The sequence below is a fragment of the Lynx rufus genome, unplaced genomic scaffold (genome assembly GCF_022079265.1).
Source record: "Lynx rufus isolate CCGP_SWC_20201006 ecotype Redwood Valley unplaced genomic scaffold, mLynRuf1.p SCAF_9, whole genome shotgun sequence".
In the NCBI taxonomy this organism is placed as follows: domain Eukaryota; kingdom Metazoa; phylum Chordata; class Mammalia; order Carnivora; family Felidae; genus Lynx; species Lynx rufus.
The window spans coordinates 29,075,122-29,096,835 of record NW_025814897.1 but is presented as its reverse complement, the minus strand read 5'-3'; positions in this window follow the sequence as shown (position 1 = coordinate 29,096,835).

The following is a 21,714-nucleotide window of genomic DNA, read 5'->3' as shown; positions in this document are numbered from 1 at the left end:
TAGCTCTCCATGGAACTAGAATCCCCAGCTCCTCCCCCTAGGGTTGGTCTTGCTTCTGTATCACAAGCAAATAGGGAGTGTATGTGGACAGGAGGTGATGAGATTTCACATGCATCTGGCCTGTTGGGAAAAGCATTCTGGTGTCAGCCCAGCATGAGGGTGCAGGGAGGACCAGCATGCAGTTTCTTCCGGGGGAGAAAGAAATGTAAATCAGACAAAACATACCATCCTTAGGTAGACTGTCCTGGGTATGGGAGCTGGAGGGAGGCTGCTGGTAGCAGTTGGTGAGTTTAGTATTAATTTGTTTGTTGAGGACTCTTTTCAAATTTTCACAAACTCTATTTTAGAGCTTTGTTTTTGTATTGATAATTGCAGACCAGACCTCCATTTAAAATACACCCTCCCTGCCAGGTCCTCACTCTCTTTTCTTCTTCTTGCTTTTCCCAGAAAACCCTATACACACAGAGTAAATACTAATACAAATAATAATACTACTCCTCATAACTGACAGATTGCTTATAAACAGTGAGCTGTGAAGATGGGAAGTTATCATTAATTGCTAATTAAGAAAACACTTCTCTTGGGTTTGTGTTCATCTGATAAAGAACATTTCTTGACTGTTTCCTGTTTGTTCTCCCTGAGTTTTCCTCCAGGGCATGGACTGTGTATTAATTATCTGTGTATCTTCAGCTGTGAATGACTGACTGAATGAATGAATCTATTTATTATTTTTTTTATTCCACAGCTTGCTTCACTGGATGCATGAACTTCCTCCTTTAATGTGGATATTAAAATAACATCCCTGGTGAGACTTTCTGGCTGGGGTCGTAAACGTGACTCTGTGCTTCCCCCTGTCTTATGGCAACCCTATGTCTAATACACCCGTTCCATCTATACACCCTTGTGATGGTCTGTATGTGTGTCTGCATAGACGACATTATAACACTGCACGTTGCTTACTGCCAGCTTCCCAATACCCTATTAAATCAGCTCTTGTCTTACTTTTGTATTTTCTATTCCTCTCCAATTCTTGTCCTCATGCACAGATAGTCTCACAGAGATGTAAGGATAACAGAGATATAATTTCATATTACAGTTAACTAAGATGCAAGTGGATGTCTTTTCTAGGTGATTCATTCGGCTGGGGTGGGGTAGCGGTGAGTTCAGCAGTATCGCGCTTGGCATATAATGGTCACTAAATGTATGTTGTTGAATTAAAGGAACAAAAGTGCTGCTCACCTTCTTGGATAGGAACTGAATCTCCTTACATGGAATCTAAGGCTGGAGCCACAGGAACCTCAGGAAATGTCTCCTTCAGTTTTGTAATCTAAAATAAACGATCTAACTCATTAAACTTTCTGAATTCTTTGCTACTGACTCCAAGGGAAAGGTGAGATGGAGGAGCAGCCAGGGAGAGGAGCTGAGTGAATATCACTGTCCTGCAGAGCTCTGGAAGGACCCAGCAGGGGGCAGTGAACACATGACAGGCAGGTCAACTCCCCTATGATTCAGTATTTATTTTGCAGATGGAGAAATTGAAGTCCCAAGAAAAAATTGTGCAGTGACACAAAACTAGGCAAAAACACTGACATCTTCAGCTCACACTTTCTAGCCCGGGGCTCTTTCACCTACATCAGGCAGCCCTTGCACAGAGCCCTGGCCAGGGAGTGAAACCCTTGTTCATCCTCTGGAGGAATTCTAAGCTCTTCCTTGTCTACAGCACACCCTTGGAGGACCTCTTGAGATCTTGTGGATCATACCCAGGACCAGAGACACTCACTGCATCAGGAGATGAGAAGGGGAAGTCTCATTCTGGGCATGGAGAACTGCTTAGTTATTTTTCACTCAGATTAAAGAAGCCCTTGCAAAATTTTTCTTTGGGGAAGTCAGCAATGAAATGCATGCTCCTGGTGGAGGGCACTGGTAGCTGTGGTGCCACTCCCCTTTACCCCATAAAGTGCTCCACTTCTTCCTTTGTGCACAGGGGGGCACTAGCAATACACCAGCGGCAGCCCCAGAACCTCAAGCTCTGCAGCTGCTGGGGAAAGACTTAATTACACCCACTTCCCAGTGAGCCTAGCTTGCTCTTCAATGAGCCAGTTCTGCATTGCAGACCTGCTGGCTATGCTGGCTCAAATGCCACCTCTTTTAGGAAATCTGACCTTCTCTGATTAACCCCACTTACCCAGGTCACTCCTAATCCTCCTGTCTCCCGAGCTTATTGGGTCAGTGGGCCCTTTACTTGTATATCAAACATGCTGCTGTTTAAAGCATCCCTAGATATTTCTCTTTGTCTTCTTTTATTGTAAACTCCCTTTGTGGAAAGGCCATGTTTTCTCGTGTTGGTCTGATAGAGAGCTGTGTCCATGCTGGGGCAGTCTGTAAATGTGGTGTAAAGAAAGCATAATCCTAACACCCTCCATTGCCATGTAACCTCAGGCAAATCCTTTTACCTCCCTGAGCCTCGGTTTCTCTGTCTGTGGAATTAAGAATAATAGTATCTCAGGGCTGGTTTGAGAATTACTGAATGAAATTATGTGTAAGTACTTTGCAGGGGGCCTGAGCACAGAGGCACTTTATTCTGTTCCCTGGATCCATGTAATGCCAGAATTATGCCCTCACTCAATAGTGAAAAGAATGTGTAGTTTCTGTGCCATTTATTTATAGTCAGCCCTATGCAGGGCACCCAATGCAATGAGCTCCCTAAGGAAGACACAATTCCTGTTCTCAAGAAGCCCAGTGGGGGGCAATTTAAACAAGGGCAATTAAATGTAAAATAATCTTGCTAGGGTCAGGATGCTAGGAGAAGCCAGTGGAGGGATGTATCTGTACCCTTCTTGAAGAGAGAGGGGAAGGAAGAAGAAAAGTGTAGCCACTCCTTTTCCCCAGAACTAAGGCAACTGAAATGCGAGTAAGGAATGTGTGGACAGCTCTCTCCGGTTATTTTCAAACCCCACCCATCAGGGCCCTTAGAATGCTGCTGACAATAGGGTAAGACAAAGAAATCCAGTGTGGACTTCATGCCCTGTCTCTGACCCTAAACAGTGTTCCCCCTTGACACACTCTCTTACCTTTGTAACTGCAGAGAGTCCTGACACCCACGGGGTTGGAAAAGATTTCAGTCAGGTACACTCTGGTAATATGCAAGGCACATAATTAGTTTCCTTTCCCTTCCCTGATGAGGACCAAAGTTCACAGCTACAGCATCTCCTTAGATTTTCCCTTCTTAGAGCCCCACACTCAACAGTGCTTCCACTTTCTTCTAAGTGCCTCACATGACTGCAATCATTTTTTACCCCAATCCTGAGAACTGGAGCAGAGAAAAGGCAACGGGATTAGTTTACAGAAGACACATTGAGGTCAGTGAATGACCAGTACATTTGCTCTTTCAGGGTTTATTTGCATTTCAGACAAATAATTCTGCTAACCTTGTGACTCTCTAAGGGGTAGCATGTAGACAAAGATCATGTTGAGTTGGAATTTTGGGGTTTTCCATCACTTTAGGTCAAAGTCTTAAACCACTTGACTCTCCACTATTGTTCCAATGTCAGAAGAAAGTGGGCCAATTATTTGGATCCTCACATCTAAAAGGTTGATTGCCTTGTCTTTATGTGAATTGCAGGAAACTTGAATCCATTTGTGGAAAGATATCTTTTTTTTTCCCTCTGATCTCTTCTATCTTCCAAGAACATTCCTATTGTGCCTAGTTTTGAAGAGAAGACAGAATTCAGTTGGATTTTAACTTGACATGAGCGACCCCCTAATCATTTCTTTTGACCAGAATGAATGTTTTAGTTTAGTGAACTTTGTGCAAACCCACCCTTCTTTTTTAGGTGACCCCAAGAGACCAGGGTCTTTTCCACTCTGCCTCCCCAAATTTAGGAAATATACTCTTCCTGCAGAAAATGTCTCCATTTATTTTAAGGGACTTCCATGGACCTTTGGTTGACCTTGGCAAACTGGAAATGAATCTGTTGATCTCTGCCTGACCCCATTCCCCAGGACCCACTTGCTCCTTCTGATTCTGGCATTGCTGAAGAAGGAGACCATGACATAACAAGTGTGCAGGTTTATTCCATTAGCCACTCATAGTAATCACAAACTGTTTTAATTCCAAAATGCAAACTTGTCTAAAATTTAATTGAGCTATGGAGAATTGGGATTGTCAAAGCTTTGCCATCTTCCTTGTCCTAATCTTGTCCCTAGAACTTTCCATGGAACAAAATCATCTCAAACTAGCATCTCCCTGACATGCACTTCCCATTGTGATTTGACTCAACTTCTTTTTAGCTTCCTCCATATAAATCAGTTCTCCTGGTCTTGGCTTACCTGTTTTCTGTGAGTCTTGCTTTCTCCCTCTGAGATTGTGGCTTTAGGATGCTGGCAAAAAGTGGATGAGTTTTCCCATTTATACTTTTCTGTGATAGGTTGGGGTAGGTTGAATAATGATTCCCTAAAAGGAAACCCCTGAAATCTGTGAATTTACCCTCAGATGGAAAAAAGGGTGTGTCTTTATAGATGTAATTACATAGTTAAGATCTTAAAATGAGGAGATTTTCCTGAATTATTCAGTGGGTTCTAAATGTCATCACATGTACCCTTATAAGAGAGAGGCAGAGGGATATTTGACATCCAGAGAAGGTAATATGAAGACAGCAGAGGGAAATTTGAAGATTCTAACCTTCAAAGTTGAAGTGATGCAGCCACAAGCCAAGGAATACTGACATCCCCAGAAGCTGCATGAGGCAAGCTAGGAGAGCTGGATTCTTCCCTAGAGTCCCTGGAAGGAGCATGGACCTGCCAACACCTTGATTTCAGCTCAGGGATACTGATCTCTGACTTTTGGCCTTCAGAACTGTAACAGAATAAATAGGTGTTGTTTTAAATGGCCAAGTTTGTGATAATTTGTTATAGCAACAATAGGAAATACAGAATACTGTCTATTACTTCTTTTGAACATTTGGACATGTTTCCCAATACTAATTGCCTTTTTAATCTCACCACATTCCTAAATGATACACCACATTTACACCACTGCTACCACCATAATTGTGATCTCTGAGCCTATGATGTTATCCTAGGTATTTTTAAATGAAGTTAGAGATTTCTAATTCAAAGTATACTGAATTATAAGAAGCCATCTTCCACTTCAAACACATAAAAACACTACATAAAAAATATTTTTAAAAGAAATAAAACATGTAGCCAAATGTGGAAATAAAAAAAGAAAAAAAGGACTAACTACATTTTTCCAGAGGAAAGATGGAACACATGGTAGAAAGGAGATGTTGAGATCATAGTATCCAGGAAGGAAAATGGACAGGATATATACCATTGGGGTCTTAATGTATGTGTTGAATGGACATCAACTTCCAGTCCTATGTGTGTAGGGCAGCTGAAAATATGCTCCTTGGAAAAAGCCAGGAGCCTGGAAAATGTGCCTACTTAGAAAAACTTCACCTCCTGGCCTGAAGAAGGCAGGGAAACAATACCTCCAGCTAGACCACCGGGGGATAATGATTCAGCTGCGAGAAGTCAGAGACCTACGTCTGAACTGTACTAAAATATAAGACCCCAATTTTTATATGAAGTAAAATTGGTCTGGGATTGCAAAGTTAGCAACAATTTCAGAGGCAACTAGGAAACCACCTCTGTGGATGCTTCTGTAGTCCATAGAATATTACAAAGCCCCTACAGAAGAAAATGTCTGGAATAATGAGCTCATAATCCAAAATGTTATAACACATATGGAAATCCAACATCACAATATTTAAAGTAAATAATACAATGATTGGGAGATACCTAAAATTCCTAAAGTGGAAAGACATTGTGAGCACACACCAAAGAACAAATGGTTTAAATAAATAAGTGTAAATATGAATGTATGTTTGAGTATTAATGGTAAAGAACAATTAAGTCATTGTATTTACTCTCCTATTTATTCAACAGATACTTATTGAATACCAACTATGAGCCAAATAGTCTTTTAAATGCTGTGATGCAATGATGAATAAAACATTACCGCAACCTTTGTGGACCTCATTTTCTAGTGGGAAATACAGGAACTATTTAAGTAAATATGTAATAAGTTGTCAGTTAGTGATCAACTGCTATGAGGAAACATAAAATAGCCTAAAGGAGACAGACCAAGCAGAGATGTGAATGTTGTGAAGGAGAAAACCAGAAAGGTCTTAGAAAAGAGCACTCCAGACACCTGAAATAGCCAGTGCAAAGGTCCCGGGGTAAGCACATGGGTGTGTGTTGGAGAAATAGCACAGAACTCAAGCTAGATGTATGTAAGATAGAGAGGTAGCACATGAAATCACAGAGGTCACTGGAGGCCTGGTTATGTAGGACCTTGTAAGTAAAACTATTTATTTATTTATTTATTTTTACCTAAGTGGGTTGAGAAATCACTGGAAGCTTCTGAACTAGAAATGACATGATCTGATTTACATTTTTAAAGTAGTATTTCTGGTTGCTATGGGAAAAGTAGATTACAAGGAAAAAAATAAAGGAAGAAAAGGAGACCTGTTGAAGACTACTGAAGTCATCCTGGTTGAACATGTTGGTGGCTTCTCCTAGGTGCTGATCTGGGATGATCATGAGAAACACTGGATTTAAGATTCATGTTTAAGAAAAGTCCAACAGAATTTGCTGACATGTTGGCGTGCCAGAGAAAGAGTAATCAAGAAATCAAAGATGTGTCTTAACAACTGTCCTTTCTAAACAACTGGAAGAAGGGTGATTCACCGTGTGTGTGTGTGTGCCCATGTGTGTCCATGTGCATCCATGATACATTTGAGGTTTCTCTCGGATATCCAGATGTCGAGTGGCTGAATATATGAGTCCAGAGCTTCAGGGGAAATCGGAGCTGGAGACACAAATTTGGCAGCCATCAGGATATAGATGAGATTTAAAGCCAAAGTCTCAAAAAAAAAAAAAAACACTAGGAAGAAATTATTGCTAGAGATGAGAGGAGGTCTGCAATCCAACCTTTAGAGATGAGGAACAAGAGCATAATCAAGTAAAGGAGAGTGAGAGTGAGCTGACACTGAGGCCAGAAGGGAACAGAGAGGGACAGAAACCAAATACAAGATGTGTTTCAAAGCAGTGACCAATTAGGTCAAATGCTGTCAAAAAGTGTAACAAGATTAAGATTGGGACTAGACTGACATATTTGGGGTAGAAATACATTTTTAAGAGGAAGGACACTGATATGCAGTTTCAGTGATATGAAGCAATGAGGAGAATTCCTGGCATATGTTAAAGAAATAATAGATGAAGAGGAAGTGGAGACGATAGTTACTTCACTGAGTTTTGCCTTGTCTTTATGAGAAATAAGTAGTAGCTGGAGGAGGAAGTGAGGACAAGGGACAGGTTTTTGAAGATGGGAAATGCTGGCATGTCTGTGGTCTGAGGAGTCACTCCAGAAAGAGCAAGGAGATAATGCAGGAGACAGTGGAAATCGTGGCAAGACAAAGACTTGAGACTAAGTGGGAAGATAAGGGACAGATTTTACTGTCCCAGGAGAGATGCCTTCAAATGGAAAGAGTGGTAACTTATTTCTTGGGAGAGGAGATAAATCAGAATGTGTGTGTACAGAAGAAGGCTCATCTCCTAGTCAGGATTCCTTAGAAGGCAGGAACTGCCAATGCTTCATTTGGGTAGTGCAGGCACAGGGCAACATGGATGAGGAAAAAGGAATTGTAGTGGTAAGAGACCTCAAAAACAAAACAAGAGGATGCTTTACTATTCTGGCTACCACTTCACAGTGAGCCCAGCAAGGAGGAAGCAAAGCAGGTCACTTAGCAGTTGCTGATGCTCAACATGTGGGCTTTCTCTAGATAGTTTCCATGGAAGAACTTTGCCTTGCAATAATCCATGAGAGGGAGAGAGACGAGGGGAAATTATTTCCCCAGCTGCATTTCATCCTCTGCTTTTCGTTAAAGTGTTCTGTGTGCAGTGTAAAGTCTCTTGTACTTCTGGGTTGTATCACCTGACCCCTTTGGCGGCTTCTTGGGATATGAGATCCCATGCCATGCAGTGTGGTGTTTCACCCAAGTTTGGAAGTGTTACTATTAGCTGTGAAAAAGTTGGTGTGATAGTGGCTAGGGAGCAGGGCTTGGTAGGAGGGCAGTAGCAGAGGCAGGAAGCGTGCTTACCCATTACATACATCTTCCTCCTTACAGTATACGAATTCTACCATATATGCACGTGTGCATATGTGTGTTGCAAGAAAATGACATGTTCACACCTTCCCCAAAGGACAGGGAGTTGGGGCATGAGTCCAACTGCTCACAGAGTCTCATTTAAAATTATAGCCAATTGTGAGCTCTTGCAACACTTAAGCAGAGTCAATGATGTAAAGAACAGTGCTGACTGCTACAGTACCTGGCCCCAAGACTGAAGTTGTTCATCATCTGTCTCCTCTGCCAGCAATGCTACATTTTCTTTCATTCTTGGAAAGCAATTAGGTTGGTCAAGGGTACATGTCTGGTAGGGTGATCCAGACTCTGACCCCACAGTATCTAAGCCCTTAGTTTCCCTATACTTTTTGATTTGTGGTTGCTATATTTGCTCCTTGATGGTTATTACCAAGTCTGGAAGTTCTAAGAGACACCTTAGTGAAGTAACTCTGCTCTTTTACCTCATCTTGTAGTGACAATTCTAGTTCCTCAGGGTAAACAAGACCTATTAATTCCACTAGTTACATTAACTCCTTTCTTTTCCTGTTTATCCACTTACATGAGAAGCCCAAATCAACAAGGTGACAGTTGCAGCTTCTAGTTCAATGGAACATTTAATATATCTTCTGGCAGCCTTATTCACACTCTGTGAGCCCAAACTTCTCTCTCAGCATATCTTAAGGTTGACTAAATAGAAAGCTGAAACTCTGTGACTGAGCCATTAGGTGTGATAGTGAGCCACACACTATTTCCAATTTTGTCTCCTGATCCCATGTATTCTAGCTCTTAGAATTACAGGACCATATCTTGGTAGTTGATTTAATACACCCGCCAAGTCCTGGAGGCATAAGCCACAATGGGCAACTGTTACACTATTATTTCAGGCTGGCTACTTCTGGGTAACAGTATAGATAAAAGCAGGGAACCTTGTGGTTCCATGGGACTGTTGTCAAATCTCCTTTGCTGTTAAATGTGTCCTTCAACAGGAAGCACTGTGATATGGTAGCATGTCTCCTAATGAGGTATTCTGTAAGGCATGGATGGTTGTGATGGTAGAGGCACATGTACATATTACTATTTACTCTCATAAAAGCTAACTTATACTCTTTCATGATGGAAACAGTCCAATGGAATTGATCTCTGCCAAATGGCTGGTAGGTTCTTCAAGGTGTAATGTCCCATGTCTGTTTCTGCTGCTATCAGTCGCATTAGCTAGAGAAGTCTTGATAAAGACAAACTTAGATTGCTGGATGCATTCATAGTCCCATCTCTGTCACCATGGCTTACTGGCCATGCATCAGGTGGTTGAGGAAAGAAGCTGACTCACATATGCTAAAGAAGTCACCCTCTTCACCTGGTTATTGAGCAGCTACTCTATAATGCATGCAATGGGGCACTGACATGAGACAGAAAGACCTCTACACTTTGTTCTACACTCAGAGATCCATCCACACAATTTCCACCCCCCCCCAGGTCTCCTCATCTGTATTCTTCTAGTCTTGCCCCTTTCAAGCCTTTGGTGAATCATTCAACCATTTTGTCACAAGTCAGTCTATATCTTTTCTTCTCCCACTATACCAGATGGATGGGTAGCTCTGACCTAAAAGGATTTGCTTTTACTACTGTCCATCACCCCTTTGAGACCATGAGGCAGTAGTTCATTTCATTTTAGTGCTATGATTTTGTGCTGACCCATCTAGGAATCAGGTCAAATTTCAGTAAATAATTTCAGTAAGTTAGTCAAAGGAAACTGCTTACATCACAATGAGGTTTTAAATATAGATTGAGGGAAAGGAGGATAGCAAATGCAGATAACATCTGTTCACATAACACATTTGTACTTCTGGATCTGTTTGAGATTATTCATAAACGTGCCGCTTCCATTCCATGATGGTTTTCTGATCAGCTTGCCCAGCTTAATAGTTTAGTGGGTGTGATAGATTGTGTTATTATTTCCTAAGTTTTTTTTTCTTTTTTTTTTTTGTTTTGTTTTGAGAGAGAGAGAGAGAGAGCAAGCAGGGGAGGGGCAGAGAGAGAGGGAGAGAAAGAGAATCTCAAGCAGGCTCTGCTGTGGGGCTCTATCTCACAAACCATGACATCATGACCTGAGCTGAAATCACGAATCAGACACTTAACTGACAGAGAAACTCAGGTGCCACTAGCTTGTGTTATTTTAAAGAAATCATTCTCCAACTCCACCTCCATACATCCCAATTCCATTAAAGTTTGACCAGGTCATGTGACTTCCTTTGACCTCAGAGTGGGCAGAATATACTTTCCTGCCCCTTGAATTTAGGTTAGGTTGGCGACTTTCTTTGGCCAGTGGAATGTTAACAGATGTGACTGAAGAAGAGCTTGAAATGTGCCTTTTTGTTTGGGCTTGTCCTCTGGCTCCTCTGACATTGCAGGTTAGAGTCATTTCTTTTCTACAATCAGGTGCTCAGTATTTACTATACCCTAATATCCCACTAGAAGCTGTTTTTCACGTTGAAATAGTTTTCTATTAGAGAAGTCATGGCTTTGGGCCAAAACCTTAGATGTCTTCTCTATGACTTCTAACAGAGTTCAGCAAAAACTTCTTATAGCATCTTTATTCACCATGGGTCTTCTACCACATGAATTATATGGCCCAAGGGGAAGAGCTGTATGTACTGTAGTCTGAAAACTACTGAAATCCCTTTTATGACACTCTATGGATGACTCAATAAATACTCTGAGGCAATATTCCCAAATGAAGTTTATCTTACCTCCAAAATCCAGAGAGAACAAACAAATGCTATGATTCTTGTTTGGTTGAGGGAGATATGAAATGCAGCAAGTTATAGTCTAAAATGTCACAGTATATCCCAGATCACAGGATAGCTAAGATCTTCATTGATATGCCATGTTTCTGAGGTTCTTAAATTATTTTATTTCTTTTTCTATGGTTGATGCATGCATTTGTGTGTGTATACATATGCATACATACATACACATGTACAAAAAGCCAGATAAAAATACATATATATTATATATGTACATGTATATGTACATATGTGTGTATATATATATATATATATATATATATAAACATACACACTGTGTCTTACTCAGGCATTTAGAAGGGTGCCACTCAAAATATAATCTTCAAACTGCTGCTAGTTTATGAACTATTAGATGAGTCCAAAGATAAATTAACCAGTCCACAAGATAACTGAGTAAGTACAGACAATGACAGTGATTGGACAATTTTATATATCATTCTGACTTTTCTACAACATCCAGGCTTTTGGTCCTGTATTTTACAAAAGTATCGGTTTATGAATAATTTTAAAAATTAAAATAAAGGAAAGCAAAGACACAACAAAAACTTTTTAAACTGACATTTACTACAGATCATATGAGAAGCATGCTTCGGGGACCCTACCTATGATTCTGCTCATCAGCTTGATATTCCACAGAATATCAGGACAATGAAAATCTCTGTGAACTGAGTACATTACAACATAAAACATACTATTTAACAAAAGCAAGAAAGTAAGGTATACTGGTTTCCTTGCCATGTAAAGGCTAACTGCTTTTGATCCTTTTCATTATCAAAATTAAGACAACAGACAATAGCATTTTCCAAATTATTACCCACATACCAAGTGGCAGAAACTGTGTTAATCTTCTCAATAAAGATGACACTTGAAACAGCTGGGATTTTGACGGCCATCTCATTAAGTTCTCTTTTATTCTACAACCATCTGCCACAATCCATTTTTCAGGGTCAGACAGATAAAAAGGTATGATAGTGACTATCACCCTTGCATCATTTTATGTCTTCAGTGGTGATATGAATATATATGTTTCCTCAAGAAATACAATATTTTTTGGGGGTAACGGGGAGAGGAGGAATGATGGGGAAATCATTTCAGAAGTTTCTGCTTAATAGTGCATACTGTTATACCAACAGTTCAGAGAACCAAAGCAAAGGTTTTTCTAGATGCTAAAAATATCTACTCCCAATTACACATTTTGTATTCAACAAAATAACCACAAGATGAATCTGCTGACTCAGTGAAGCCACAATGGAGATAATCTCAGGCCAAAATCTATTTATCAACTGACTTCTATGAGCCCTCACCACAATTATAGGGTCCCTATTGGTGTTTTTCATTTCAGATGTAAGTGTAAGTTCAGACTCAATAGTTAGCAAGTCTGGAGATATCTATTTCCCCACTGCATAGAGAAGATTTTTCTTAAAATCTTTTTGGGAAAAAATCGGAGAAATATTTACTGAAAATACTTACAGTAGCAGGGCAGTTCCTGATGGGGACATAACCTTGTCTATAAATAGTGAGTTCTGATGCTTAGAACCAGTTTATATCTGATAATGAGACAAGGAGCTGTGATTTATTATTTTATTGTGGCAGTTGACATCAATCTGCTACTTGCTATCTCTCTGAAGTTATACCCTAGTCTTCTATCCTTCTCTCTTACCCTTAAAAACACCATACTGTATTGGCCACCTATATTCCTGTAAGTTGAGGCAGGCTTACTGCCTATTGCAGCAATTATATTCACCTTGATTATGATGGTTATGTGCTTCCATGAGGCCTTTGTCATTTCATGATCCCATTATTGATGTTGATTTGAAGAAGGCCAGTTGAAAGGTTGCAACACCTAAAATCTACAATAGCCTCCAGAAGGTAGCTGTGACTCAAATTCTGAGCAACGTCCATACACCTATAACCAATGCATCCATTACTGCTCTAGTGAAGTAAATGTCTTCTGACCTTCCTAAGAAATGCAATCAGATGGTAGGGTCAAGGCCACACATAATAAATTAACTCTAACAGCGCAGTCGGTTAAGCGTCCGACTTCAGCCAGGTCACGATCTCACGGTCCGTGAGTTCGAGCCCCGCGTCAGGCTCTGGGCTGATGGCTCGGAGCCTGGAGCCTGTTTCCGATTCTGTGTCTCCCTCTCTCTCTGCCCCTCCCCCGTTCATGCTCTGTATCTCTCTGTCCCAAAAATAAATAAACGTTGAAAAAAAAAATTAAAAAAAAAATAAATTAACTCTAACATTCCTATATCTCTGTCTTCTTATCTCTTCTTCAAAACTGACATATATGCATACTTTTGTACAGGTCATTGCTGAGTCCAGGTTTCAATAAACCAATCCAGCCAATCACTGTAAGTTTTATTCCAGAAGTCCTTGCTAAAATATTGACCCTTGAATTGTGGCACAATAGCCCCAATTTAGTGATTTTCCAACTATCTTGTTTGATACTTTATCCCAACCTTGTTTTAGTACCTCCAAGACCTACTGCTGTGTGTGTTCCTCTGGTTACTGCTATACAAATCACCAGATACTGAAACTCTTTTGGTATGTAGATTACACCTTCCTGGAGAAAAGACTGTTTTCTTCCATTTTTTTAGTATGTGCTTTATTATCAGTCTGGAGAACACAGTGAGGAGGGATCTTGTGGAAAGTAAAAGCATCCAATGAAGTTTATTCTTTATACAAGATTATCACATGGTCTCTCAGTAAAGGAAGGATATGTTTTATTCAGGAGAAAAGGGACTTTTTTACTCTTGAGAATTTTCCAGTCAAAAATGTTCAGGAAAACTTGTGAATTCAATATTTTTAGGTTCATGGGTAAAAATGACCCCATCTGACATCTCTAGATCCCATCTCTCTCTGTCAGGACACTGACATCAATAGTGGAAGACTTCTGTGGCTATATGTTTAATCTTCTATGCATCTTTGTTACTGTTTACATTCAGATTTAGGGTCTGATTTTCAATTTAGTCTACTCTGAAACTTTATAACTTAAGAATCTCTTTTAAAGCTACCAAAGAATCCTTCTAGTTTTAGGACATACTAAGGTGTTGAAAAACTGTCTTCAGCATGGTATTTTTTCAAAGTCTCTACTGACATCACAATCACCCACCTGCTCCACAAAACTTGTAATGCTCATAGTTCCCATTATAATTGACTTTGAAGTACCCTTCCAATGCCTTGCATTGTAACTACATTTCATCTCAATTAACCAGCAATGAATGTTTAGATCAATTGTGAAGTTACCCCATAGCAAAGTGTATCATACCAGTAACTACCAGCAATAAAGTCTATATTAATTCTAGACAGGTAGACAATCTGACTCAAAAACAATCTGAAGGATATGCTTTGCAGATTTTACTTGCAATATCAATTGCCTTAGTCTGGTATTCCTAGCCAACAGAACCTGAATTAAGCATTAAAGTGTTGACTTTCTATTTAAGTGTTGCAAACCAAGGTCAGTGAGAGTGAGGTAAAGGAAAGTGAAACAAGGAGAAGAAATGCAAAGCAATGCAAATAATGTTTTACTGACCTGCTTCCATTTTGCAGTGAGACAGGAGAAAGATACATCCTGTTTCTTAACAGGTGAATTTGCTCAGCACCTGGTACTTCTTGGACTGCTCACAAAGAAAAAAATAGTGGAATAGCCCTAGGGAAAGAGGAAAGGGGACTGAAAAGTTAGGACTTGTTGGGGTGCCCACAAGTCTTGCTTCACAATCCAAGTCCAGCTCAGTCCCAGCTTCATTTTTGAGCTACCAGATAACACTTGTCAGCTCTACCTGAAATGTCCATGGAAACAGGACTGGAGCCTGACATCTGGAACCCTTCCCCCACCCCCTTGATTTCCCCAGGAGGCTTCATGCTACCCCTTCATATCCCCTCCACAACTCCAGCACAAATGCCTTGTAAGAAAACACCTACTACTATATAGTCAAATTGCAGGTTGCGGCTAAAGTAGTAATTGGAGGGAACTTTATAGCTTTAAATGTAATTTTATAGCTTTAAAAACACAAAATTAAAAAATAGGAAAATCTGAAACTTGAGTTATTCATTGATGAGTTATGCATTCAATAACAAATCTACACCAATAGAAATAAAACACAGAATAAATGAAGGAAATAATAAAAAAATAAAACAAACATGATTAAAATAGAAAAAACCTAAATGGATCTACAGAGATTTTCAACAAAACCAAACACAGATTCTATCAACTATAATGACATAACAGAAGACTTATTGTAAATCTTCAAGAAAGAGGGACAGTAGAAATAGAAAATTTCTATTTTCTATTTCTATTTTCTATTTCTAATTTCTATAGCTGTTCAATGAACCGCTATACATTGATTCAGCCTTAGTTAAAATTAGAATACATCGTAGGCTACTAGTTTCAATGCTAAATAATGAAAAATTTCAAGTAGAGGGATTTTAAAGTAGCTGGCTTTTTATCCAGCTGGTGTAAGGTTTTAAAAAATTATATTTATATTATATTATGTTATATTTTGCCACAAAATTGTTTTTATGACTAGTTTATTTGTAAGAATTCTCCTAAGAGATTCTCACCAAAGTGGTTTGTATTTATAACTTCAAGTTTATGATCAATACAACACTTGTTATAGTTGTCAGTTATGAAAAATTGTATAGACTTACTTGGTATTTGTTATGAAGGTTGAATTTACTCATAAATCTTGTAATGCATGTACACTGATTAAGTTTTCAAAGACCTTTTAAGAATTACACTTAAAAATGTAGGTTTCTTGGAATTAGGAAAAGTCATTTGCAAGTTATTTCTTCTTGTATACATCTAAGTAAAAGTAAATGTTTATGATAAGATTCATTTTTAAAACATTATATATAAATATAGATCTTCGAAGACAATGTACATGGGAAAAGGTGACATACTTCTAGGTTTAGTTAAGACAGTACTTCAACTACTACCACCATTAAAAAAAAAAGAAAGAAAAGGAGTATGAAGCATATAGAAATAATCACAAAACTGACTCCAGAAGAAGTGGAAAATTTGAATATATCAATAATCATGAAGGAATTAAGTCAATAGTCTAAATTTTCTTCTTATATGAAGGCATCAGTTGCAGATAATTTTACAGATTTCAACAAATCTGCAAGAAAAAAATAGATGATCCCTGTCTTTTAAGAATTAGATATTCCTGTCTTAATCAACTCATTTTAAACATTTGTATAATATCAACCAAAACTGAAGAGTGACCATATGAAATTATAAGCTTATGTAACTTATAAACGTAGAAGTGATATTCTTAAAATATTGAAAATAAAGGGCATTAAAAATGCATTATGTCTAAGTATATTTATTCCATATATGCAAAGGCATTCAACATGAGATAAGCCAGTATTATACTACATTAAGAAAAGAAGGAAAATACTAGGGACACGTAAGTAGGTCTCAGAGAATACTATGCAATTTAATGCTCAGTTATGATTAAAACAAGCTCTTGGCAAAGTAGAATCGAAGGACATATACATGACTTGATTAGAAATTCCTTATTAGCACTATCAAAACTAATCTCTGTGCCTATATACTGAAAGTCATTACCTTTCACTTGCTCAAGAACTTCTACAGTTCTTGTCTCCTACATCATTAATTTTTCTCTTGCTATTGGATATTTTCCATCAGCATATAAACACACTATTTGTAGATTTCTGTGTCTTTATTTTTCTTTCTGTAACTGTCTTTCACAAGTGTGCTCTCTCTCTCTCTTTCTGTCTCTCCTCCTCCTCCTTTTGGCTACAGCCTCAGTTTTCTGCTCTCCTTTATAATGAACTTCTAAGTTATCTATGTTTGCTATGTCATACTTCTCTGTCCATTTTCTCTTCAGATCTCTCAAAGGGTGTTTTATCCCCATTGAAAATGAACTCATTAAGTTCACTGATGACCTCCATATTATTACATTCAATGGTTAATTCTTAGATCCATTGTATTTGACCTGTCTATAGCATTTTACACTACTAACCACTCTTCTCCTTGTCACATATTCATTTAGTTTCCAGATCGCCATAGTGTTGGCTTTCCCCCTAAACTGGCTGTTCTTTCTCCCTCACCTTTCCTGCTTCCTCATCTTCTCTATGATCTCCTAATTTTAGAGTGCTCCAGGCCTCAGGCCTCAGGCTTAATGATTTCATCTTGTCTCCTGACTTTAAATACTTTCTATTTGCCAATAACTCCAGCCAGAACTCTCTTAAAAACTTCAGACTATCAAATTCTTCTCTCAACATCTCTTCTTGGGCATCTAATTCACATCTTAAGCTTTCCTTGTCTGAAGTTAGATTCTTGATCTTCTCTTCCCTAACTTATTTAACTTCTGTCTTTCCCTTCCCAGTTGAGAGGACATTTATATTTCTGGTTATTTAGGTTGAAATTTTTACAATTTTTCTTGGGAGTTTTCTTTCTCTCAAAAATGACACTCAATCCAACAGAAAATCCAAAATTCAATCACTTATTATTCACCTTCCCCACTGCTTTGAAACTTGTCTGAGAATTTCCCTCTACCTAGAATGTTCTTCTCCCAGATGTTTGCAAGGTGAACTCCTTTACCTCCTTCAAGCCTTTTCTCAAATATCACTTAATTAAAGCTTACCTTGATAATCCCATTTAAAAGGGCAGCTGGTGCCCTCTTATATTTTTCTTATAGAATGCATGATTGTGTAACATGATATACATGTGTGTGTATACACAGATACAAATGTTAGTATAAATAATATTTATAAATTTTTGACTGTTTCTTATTAGTATATGGGCAACATGAGTGAAGAAATTTTTTTTCTGTTTTATGTACTATGCATTGCAAACATCTAAGCAGAGTCTGTCATGTCATAAGTTCTCCATAAATATTTGCTATAAGAATGTATATTAAGCATTTTATTGGAGGTCTTAAACAATAACAAAACAAGAAAGGAAAAGAAAAGATGTTTAAAACTGGAAAGGAGGAGTGCAAATTCTTGTTGATTCATTTAAATGTGATTCCATATGTATAAATCCCAAAATAATTTATGAACCAAAAGTACAGTAGAGTTGCTGGACAGAGTCTGAGTGTACTAAAGACTGTTCATTTTTCCCAGGTATGATAAAATAAAAAATGTAACAGAAAAGAAAATTCTTATCTGTAATAAGAACCACAAATTATAAAACTTCCTTCAGAAAAATCTAACAAGAGATGAGCAAACCATTATGAAAATAAATATAAAACTCTTGAACAGCATTCAAGAAGACATAAATAAATAGAGAGATAGCCATTATTCTGATAGGAAAATTCAATATTATAAACATATAATCCATCCAATTTAATCTTTAAATGTAATGAAAATCATAATCTCAAAGGATTTTTGTGATATTTTAAAGATTTTATCTAAAATAAAGCAGCCAATGAATAAGAATAATCAAGACAGCTCTACAAAATAAGAACAAAGGGAGAGACTCATATTACCATTTGTTAACATTTACTTTAACGTTATAGTGATTAAAAGAACGTAGTATTGATGCAGGGAGAGACCAAAAAAAAAATCAACAGAGCAGAACAGAAAATCTAGAACTACAGCAAAGCATTTTAAAAGTCTTATTATTTAATAGAGATGGTTTTAAAAATCAATATGGAAAGCAGAAATGGTTTAAAATGCATAAAAATAATTTTCTTTCCATATAGAATAATGCATGTCCTCATTCTACCCAAAACTCAATTCCACATGGATTTGATGCAAATCCATAAAATTATTAAAGAACACATATGTAAATATCTTATGGACTTGATAGAGGAAATAATTTTTTAAACAAAGACTGAAACAAAAAAGAAATCCATGTATTAAATAAAAGATTGATTACACTAATTTACATCACAACGCAAATTTCTGTTTGGCTAGTATACTATAGACAAAGAAAGAGGCAAAACCCAAGCTGAAGGAAATATTTGCAACACTTATAGAAAATGAGAGGTAAACATCCATATAAAATTTTTTAAAAAGCAATAAGAAAAAGATAAGCATAATTGAAAAATGTGCAAATGATATATGCAGGAAATTCAAAGAAAAGAAAGTCTGTATGACTAATGAGCATATAAATAAATACTGTATATTATCAATAACCAAAAAAATGCAAATAAAAAAAGATACTATCCTTGGTTCCCACCATCCTCAGGAGCTTCCCAGGTGAAATCTGAAACTCACCCTTACAGTCAGAGGTCAAGGTCCAGCTCAAGATGAACCTTTCCAACACTATTTCCACCTACCTGTTATAAAAATATATTGACATTTATTATATCTAAGTTTTTTTATACACAGTTGTCTTTATATAATTTTCTGATTAATCCTCAAACCCATCCTTGCCTGCCTGAAAAACAAACAAAAAAACACAAGTATTTGTTTCATGTAAGGAAATTGAAACTCATGCATTGCTAATTAAATTTAAATTATTGTTGGTATTTTGGAAAGCTAGCAATTTCTTGTAAAATTGGGAAACATTGTGCCTGCTGAGAGGGGAGAAGTATTTACAGGGTCCAGATCCATCACTGCAGAGCAGGCAATGAAGGCTGAATTTGGATGTGAGAACCAAGCACTTGATAAATGGTACAAATGTTACTCATACAATTTAATAGTTCAGACCTAAACCTGGTGAAATTTCTTAAGATTGACTTATAGGACATAAGACCATGCATGTTTACATGTTCAAAGAAAACTTCTTACATGATATACAAGAAACTGGTAATGATTGACTTCAGGGAGGTGACCAGGAGAGCTAATGGAGAGGGGAAGTAGGCAGATTTGATTTTTTTTTTCTCCTGCATATCCTTTTGTACCATTTGAATTCTATACCATGTGCATGCACTATTAAAGATACTTTAAAATGAAAAAAAAAAAAATGAAGGGTGACTGGGTTGCTCAGTCAGTTGAGAGTCCGACTTTGGCTCAGTCATGATCTCATGGTTCATTGGTTCAAGCCCCAAGTCTGGCTCTGTGCTGACAGCTTACTCAGAGCCTGGAGCCTGCTTCAGATTCTGTGTCTCCTTCTCTTTCTGTACCTCTCTTGCTCATTCTCTGTCTCTCTCTGTCTCTCAAAAATAAATAAATGTAGCATTGAGGAGGGCACCTGTTGGGATGAGCACTGGGTGTTGTATGGAAACCACTTTGACAATAAATTTCATATTAAAAAATAATAATAAATAAAATCACTTCTAAAGCTTAAAAAATTTAAAAAAATAAATGTTAAAAATGGAAAAAAGGAAAAAAATGATTCAATATCACTAAATATCAATAAATGATTTAATGACTCTCAAGCTAATACCTTCATATGTGTACAATGAAATATGTACAGAAATCTTTATGGACACAGAGTTTTTAATGTTGAAAGCAACACCAAATGTCCATTAATGGAGGATGAAAAAATGAAATCAATATATAAAGGAAATGTATATATAATTATATTTATATAATTTATAATTATAATTTATAATTTATATATAATTATATCCATCTCATTGAAGAAAGAAAAAAATTATTGTCTAAAGGAAGCATGGACATACACACATACATTTTTAGTAAAAGTGGAAAATCTTGGACAAGGGAAATACATACCTAAATTATGAGAGTAATTGTTGAAAGGAAGTGAGAAGGAGAATAGGCTTGTAAGGAGATCAACTTGAATATATAATTATCTCTATATTACATAATCTGAAACATTTGCAACATTAAGATCTAAGTGTTGTATCCAGGGCTGTTTGATATATTAGTTTCTGTATTTATTTTCCCCCTAAAATAAACAAGATCAACTCAAAAGGGAGGAGACTGACCAATAAATCCTGCCATTTCTAAGTTTACAGATTCTGTCAGTTATCTATAGTTGTGTAACAAACCATCCAAAAACAAAATGGTTTAAAACAACCACATATTTAACTAATGATTTTGCAGACTAGCTGGTGGTTAGTTTGGTCTAGGCTAACTTAGTCTTGGTAGTCTCTGTTGGACTCTCCTAAGACTGAGGTGAGTGGGTGAGTGGGCTGGGGTTTAGATGATATAGGATGGACTCAAGCCTATGTCAGGCAGCTGGCAAGTCAGTTGTTCTAATGGGAATGCCAGTGGCGTGGCTTATCTCTACTTATCTCTGCACGTGGCCTCTCATTATTTAGCAGTCCAGCCTCTTCTTCACAGGGTGGCCACAGGGTTCAGAGTGGCAAGAGAGGACAAACCCCCAGGCCCAACACTTCTAATGCCTCTGCTTATGTCACATTTGCTGACATTCCATAAGCCACTGGAGTCCCAAGGCTGAGTCCAGATTCAAACTGTAAGGTCTATGAGTCACCCATCTCCAGGGGACATGGATGCAGGGAAATGAAAAATTGGGTCATTTTGGAAACATATCACACAGACCCTAACAACAGTGTGTACATAATGTAAGGAGAAAAATATTAAAGAGCTATAAGTATACATACATGCCTACATATATGCATACATTTTAAATAAGGAGACAGAAAATGTAATCACTTTGGAACTGGGAAAGAGTACAGAATAAAGAAATTGGTAAAAAGTGAAAAGATAACTAACACCCTTGTTAAAAGTATGATATGGTATTTTTTAACATGGTTATGGGTTTGGTGAGGAACCAAGATAGGAAAGAGACATATGGTTTATTTTGTTTGTTTGTTTGTTTTCTGTTCTCACCTGTGGTATCATCAACAGAGGGTACTGTTCAGAGAGCGGAC